The following is a 7,179-nucleotide window of genomic DNA, read 5'->3' as shown; positions in this document are numbered from 1 at the left end:
AACAGCCGACCTCAAGTTAACGTTTCACTTTCCTTTTTTTTCGCTACCTATCCTGGCAAGACATATTCTAAAACTGTTTTTAGAAAATAAAACGCTAAGACTATTGCAGTAGTTAACCGTCTCGAGCATTCTTCTGGAGCATGCTATTCTTCTTCCCTGGTATCTTCCCTGAACGAGAGGCGCGCCGAAGTGTTCATTATGGAGTGGGCTACTCTAGCCTCCTATTACGTCTCACTGAACTTTGTGGTCACTCCCACAAACGAATTCGTGTTTTCTGACTAACTTCCCAGCAGTTTTCATACCAAACGTTACACATCGTAGAAGTGGAAAATACAGTCAAATCTGATTGAAGAGTTCATAACTTTTTCAACCTGAGTCCTTGAACCATATCTTTCTGTGCGCTTGTTCTACATTCCAACTGCGAGTGAAAGTAACGCAAGGTAAGGCTATTTACCTATTTGTTCAAATGTTTTACACGTCATTTCACTTGTATGTAAACTATTGTAGTTCATCATCTCTTTTAAAAGTCCACTCTGCGGGTCAACTTCGTATTATCATATCCAATGAAGTTGCAATATTATTGAACATTGAAGTTGTGCCACAGATCTTTTTTTTTGTTTTGCAACATTGCTTATTATAATGTTGTAACTGGGCTGGTTCAATATAATTACACATTTTTATGAATATCATGTGAAATGAATCTGTTCAGCTTTCATTGTATTCCTGTTCAAAGTGGAAAAACCAAGTACCTGGCACCATTTCACAATAGACTGCCTGATGTTAAAAAATAAATGTTCATTTTTGGGCATTCCTGATCTGAAGAACTTTGTCACCTCACTATTGGCAAAGTTTAAGACACAAATCCCTGCTTTTGGTATAGGAGAGATGACTGTGACTTGGTGCACATTAATATAAGGTGTGCATTTAAATAGCTGCTTTTGTGGCCCACTCAATACTGATAAACATCCTGTCAGTCATAGACGACTGACACATCTCTAACAGTGAGCGTTTCATTAACTAACCTACTCCATGGCAACATCCCCTAAAATGGCTTCAATGCTTAAGGAGACAAATTGCTTAGTGATTCTCAGCCAGGGCACAATAATCAAATTTAGTCTAATTGGAATTAAGTATTACTACATTCCAGCCACACCACACCATTCCAACATCACCACTCCAGCTCTTGGCCTCTATGCTGCAGTACAGAGACAGTCCCTCATTACTCTGTGACGTCTTCTGCAACAGAGCTTAAACACATATCAGCATCAGGCTGAGGATCTTCATAGGAGATAACTAGTCTAGAATTGACACAGGCTCCACCTACCAAATATAGAGCTTGTTGTCAGGCAAAATATCCCCATTACCATAATGATAGTCATGTGAATAAGGATATTCATGTGAATATGAATATCAAAGCAATGTGTTGTAATGAATGAGTAAATGTGTAACGATCATAAAGAACATTAGCAGTGATTAGGGCACTAATGTTCATATTGATTTCACATCATCAGAGTGGTAGTGTTGGTGCTAGGGTGGACGGCGTCTGAAGCCATCGCTCTGCTCTCTGAAAGAGAGGGAAATATGCAGCGTGTAGAGTATCTGCCAGTGTTATGAGCATCCAGATTGGGCCTGAGGCGGGTGAGACTCACTTAAAGACACCCACATGCTCCAGCAAAGTGCTTCATTAGGTAGAACACAGAGGGAGGAACACCAGGGGAGGGGGGAGGAGGGAGGTGAAGGGATGGTTCTCGTGGCTCCATCTGGTCAGAATCTTGAACTACATTATGCTCCTGTGGAGTCAAGCCTTTACAGCCGGTTTGCAGCCTGACTTCTTGTCGATGTGTAAAATCTCAAACAGCCAACTAAAATTCCCGTTGAAGAGATTGCGAGTAACAATATTATAGTACCAAAAGGTTGTGCCCCCTTAAACATTCAGAGTATTGGTTGTTTAGTTGGAACTAATCTTTCGTGGACAGACTACATAAACATAACCAAATTAGGTGAGATTTTAGTTCTGGGTTAACCGAGATTAGATTGGAACTAGGGCTTTGCACCTGTCCAGAGCCAACGATTTTCAGTGGTGGGGTGCGCTGCGCTTGTAAAGGCAGGTGAATTCTGCTCTCTTGAATATTTGATGTTTCACATCACGTCAGGTAAGAGACTTACTTCAGAAGCACTTGGTACATGGCTAACTTATTGTCAATCATCTCAAAGAGAAGCAGCGCTGTATCCTGAAAATATGGCTGAGTGGTTCATGTTCTTCCGAGCCATTACAGTTAAATGTCAGAGCTTCAGTCACAGGAAGGAAAATGGATTCCAGAGAGAGGAACATTAACCTGTTGGGGGTAGGGGGCAGTATTGACACGGCCGGATAAAAAACGTACCCGATTTAATCTGGTTACTACTCCTGCCCAGTAACTAGAATATGCATATAATTATTGGTTTTGGATAGAAAACACCCTAAAGTTTCTAAAACTGTTTGAATGGTGTCTGTGAGTATAACAGAACTCATATGGCAGGCAAAAACCTGAGAGGATTCTATATGGGAAGTGGCCTGTCTGACAAGTTGTTCTTCATCTTGGCTCTTTTTATTGAAGACTGAGGATCTTTGCTCTAACGTGACACTTCCTACGGCTCCCATAGGCTCTCAGAGCCCGGGAAAAAGCTGAACGATATCGAGGCAGCCTCTGGCTGAAACACATTATCGCTTTTGGCAAGTGGCCGATCAGAGTACTATGGGCTTAGGCGCGTGCCCGAGTCGACCCCATGCTTTATTTTCTTTCGTCTGTTTACCTAAATGCAGATTCCCGGTCGGAATATTATCGCTTTTTTACGAGAAAAATGGCATAAAAATGGATTTTAAACAGCGGTTGACATGCTTCGAAGTACGGTAATGGCATATTTAGAATTTTTTTGTCACGAAATGCGCCATGCTCGTAACCCTTATTTACCCTTTCGGATAGTGTCTTGAACGCACGAACAAAACGCCGCTATTTGGATATAACTATGGATTATTTGGGACCAAACCAACATTTGTTATTGAAGTAGAAGTCCTGGGAGTGCATTCTGACGAAGAACACCAAAGGTAATAACATTTTTCTTATAGTAAATCTGACTTTGGTGAGTGCTAAACTTGCTGGGTGTCTAAATAGCTAGCCCTGTGATGCCGGGCTATCTACTTAGAATATTGCAAAATGTGCTTTCACCGAAAAGCTATTTTAAAATCGGACATATCGAGTGCATAGAGGAGTTCTGTATCTATAATTCTTAAAATAATTGTTATGCTTTTTGTGAACGTTTATCGTGAGTAATTTAGTAAATTCACTGGAAGTTTGCGGGTGGTATGCTAGTTCTGAACGTCACATGCTAATGTAAAAAAGCTGTTGGTGTGTTTTGTTGAAGGGGCATTTGGTTTAAGTATTCCGGGGTTTTTGGGCACTGTTTGGTTTTCAGGTATTCTGTGTTTAGTCTAGTATGTCTGTTTCTATGTTTGGTTAATTGGGGTTGGGACTCTCAGTTGAAGGCAGGTGTTGTCTATCTGCCTTTGATTGAGAGTCCCATATATTAGGGTGTGTTTGTGTTTGTTATTTGTGGGTGTTAGCCTTATGCTTTGCCAGACTGTTTTTGTCGATCGTTATTTCTGTTTGTTATTTTGGTGTTCATTTTGTATTCATTAAAACGTCGAGATGAGCATTCACATACCTGCTGCGTTTTGGTCCTCTTTAACCGACGACAAGCGTGACAGAATCACCCACCAACTATGGACCAAGCAGCAGAGGAAGGAGCAGAGAGCCTTCGAGTTGGACTGGCGGGAGAAGTGGACCTGGGAGGAAGTTCTGGACGGGGCCGGACCTTGGCACCAGGCTGGGGATTATTGCCGCCCGCAGTGGGAAATTGAGGCAGCCAAGGCAGAGTGGCGGAGGTACGAGGCCATGGACGCGCTGAGGGTGAAGCACGAGAGGCACCCCCAATAATTTTTTTGGGGGGGCACACGGGATGTTTGGCTAGGCATAGGAAGAGCCGGAAGCCAGCTACCCGTGGTTATATGGAGGAGCGTATGGGGTGGAGAGCGCCATGTTTCGCTGAGGAGCGCACTATCTCACCCATACGCACGCACAGTCCGGTGCGCGTTGTTCCAGCCCCTCGCAGGTGCCGTGCTAGAGCGGGCATCCAGCCTGGTAGGAGGATGCCTGCGCAGCGCATCTGGTCGCCGGTACGCCTCCGAGGACCAGGCTACCCAACTCCCGCTCTACGCACGGCTACCATCAGGCCCCTGCACAGCCCAGTCTGCCCTGTACCAGCACCCCGCTCGTACAGGGCTACTAGTTCCATCCAGCCAAGACGGGTTGTGCAGGAGGGAAGATCAAGACCGACTGTGCGCCTCCATAGCCCTGGGTTTCCAGCTCCTGTCTCTCGTGCGGACCCGGAAGCGCGTCAACCCAGTCCGACTCGTCCTGTTCCCGCTCCCCGCACCAGCCTTCAAGTGCGTAAACCCAGCCACGCCAGTCAACAGTCACCGGAGCTGCCCGCCAGTCAACAGTCGTCGGAGCTGCCCGCCAGTCAACAGTCGTCGGAGCTGCCCGCCAGTCAACAGTCGTCGGAGCTGCCCGCCAGTCAACAGTCGTCGGAGCTGCCCGCCAGTCAACAGTCGTCATCAGAGCTGCCCGCCAGTCAAAAGTCGTCATCAGAGCTGCCCGCCAGTCAACAGTCGTCATCAGAGCTGCCCGCCAGTCAACAGTCGTCGGAGTTGCCCGCCAGTCAACAGTCGTCGGAGCTGCCCGCCAGTCAACAGTCGTCGGAGCTGCCCGCCAGTCAACAGTCGTCGGAGCTGCCCGCCAGTCAACAGTCGTCGGAGCTGCCCGCCAGTCAACAGTCGTCATCAGAGCTGCCCGCCAGTCAAAAGTCGTCATCAGAGCTGCCCGCCAGTCAACAGTCGTCGGAGTTGCCCGCCAGTCAACAGTCGTCGGAGCTGCCCGCCAGTCAACAGTCGTCGGAGCTGCCCGCCAGTCAACAGTCGTCGGAGCTGCCCGCCAGTCAACAGTCGTCGGAGCTGCCCGCCAGTCAACAGTCGCCGGAGTGGCCAGACTGCGCTGAACTGCCGGAGTGGCCAGACTGCGCTGAACTGCCGGAGTGGCCAGACTGCGCTGAACTGCCGGAGTGGCCAGACTGCGCTGAACTGCCGGAGTGGCCAGACTGCCCTGAACTGCCGGAGTGACCAGACTGCCCTGAACTGCCGGAGTGGCCAGACTGCCCTGAACTGCCGGAGTGGCCAGACTGCCCTGACTGTCCCGAGTTGCCAGACTGCCCTGACTGTCCCGAGTTGCCAGACTGCCCAGACTGTCCCGAGTTGCCAGACTGTCCCGAGTTGCCAGACTGCCCAGACTGTCCCGAGTTGCCAGACTGCCCAGACTGTCCCGAGCTGCCAGACTGCCCAGACTGTCCCGAGTTGCCAGACTGCCCCGACAGCCTGGAACGGCCTGAGCCGGAGCCACCTCCAGAGATAGGTGGGTTGGGGAGGGGGGGTGTAGCACAGTGCCGTCGTTGACGGCAGCCACCCTCCCTTCCCTCCCTTTAGTAAGGGGGAATTTTTATTTTTGGTGTTGCTTGGGGTTATTTTTGTTAAGGTGCTTCCGGGGTTAGCACCTTTAAGGGGGGGTACTGTCACGTCCTGGCCAGTATAAGGTTAATTGGTATTGTAGTCTGGTCAGGACGTGGCAGAGGGTATTCGTTTTATGTGGTTCGGGGTGGTGTGTTTTGTTGAAGGGGCATTTGGTTTAAGTATTCCGGGGTTTTTGGGCACTGTTTGGTTTTCAGGTATTCTATGTTTAGTCTAGTATGTCTGTTTCTATGTTTGGTTAATTGGGGTTGGGACTCTCAGTTGAAGGCACGTGTTGTCTATCTGCCTTTGATTGAGAGTCCCATATATTAGGGTGTGTTTGTGTTTGTTATTTGTGGGTGATTGTTCTACGTTTAGCCTTATGCTTTGCCAGACTGTTTTTGTCGATCGTTATTTCTGTTTGTTATTTTGGTGTTCATTTTGTATTCATTAAAACGTCGAGATGAGCATTTACATACCTGCTGCGTTTTGGTCCTCTTTAACCGACGACAAGCGTGACATTTTTTATATAAATATGAACTTGATTGAACAAAACATGCATGTATTGTATAACATAATGTCCTAGGTGTGTCATCTGATGAAGATCATCAAAGGTTAGTGCTGCATTTAGCTGTCTTCTGGGTTTTTGTGACATTATATGCTAGCTTGAAAAATGGGTGTCTGATTATTTCTGGCTGGGTACTCTGCTGACATAATCTAATGTTTTGCTTTGGTTGTAAAACATTTTTGAAATCGGACAGTGTGGTTAGATTAACGAGAGTCTTGTCTTTAAAATGGTGTAAAATAGTCATATGTTTGAGAAATTGAAGTAATAGCATTTCTAAGGTATTTGAATAACGCGCCACAGGATTCCACTGGCTGTTACGTAGGTGGGACGATTTCGTCCCGCCGGCCCTAGAGAAGTTAACCATGCAGTTTGATACTGATTATCTGCTGCTCCATAACCTCAGGCAGTTCTGGTCTTGAACAGATGTTCTGCGATATGGAGGAATTAGCTTACTGTGCAAAATTATTTTGTACTGTAGTTTGTATAATTGTTACAGTAGATTGAATGGATATGGAAATGTACAGTACTGTTCCTTAGATGAGGCAAAACTAAAATCCTGCCCGTGGATTTGGAAATCGAGTGTCAACTCAATTAACACATTTGAGTGCTGCTCTCCGTGATATCTCCTTGGTGATATCAGCAGCACAGTCTCTAACACAATTAGATTGATGGAGAGCTTTGAGCTGTTTGCATTCAGCCATGCCCGCTCTTCTTCTCCCCACAAAATCCCATCCCGTCATCAGCTTAATGTAGCCCGTGGACACACAAGCTGACAGCTTGAGAAAACCCTGAGGATTCTGGGTTCCGGGAGGAGACAATGGGCTGTCACTCCAGAGTCGTGAATCAGATGTATGCCTTGATGAAAAGACACCATTAGACACAAAACCTCGACGGATTTGCCTGACGAAGCTGGGCCTACAAATGTGATTACAGACAAAGGATTATGGCCGCTGCGGCTAACACCGCCTTGCCTTCCCTTCTTTATTATTTATGGGGTTGCTCTGTCCTGTTCCAC

General features: G+C 46.9%; 1 protein-coding gene across 1 annotated transcript in view; it reads left to right on the top strand.

Moving 5' to 3' along the window:
• The first annotated feature begins 256 nt into the window (after positions 1-256).
• The window catches only part of LOC106607082 (uncharacterized), a 36,602-nt gene continuing 29,679 nt past the window's right edge, over positions 257-7,179 (top strand). Inside the window, exon 1 of the mRNA XM_014203673.3 lies at positions 257-440. The gene's annotated coding sequence lies outside the window, so the exon portion shown is untranslated. The remainder of the gene's footprint in view (positions 441-7,179) is intronic.

The sequence above is a fragment of the Salmo salar genome, chromosome 06 (assembly GCF_965601325.2).
Source record: "Salmo salar chromosome 06, fSalSal1, whole genome shotgun sequence".
In the NCBI taxonomy this organism is placed as follows: domain Eukaryota; kingdom Metazoa; phylum Chordata; class Actinopteri; order Salmoniformes; family Salmonidae; genus Salmo; species Salmo salar.
The sequence above is the reverse complement of the archived record's forward strand: the minus strand, read 5'-3'. Positions and strand labels throughout refer to the sequence as shown.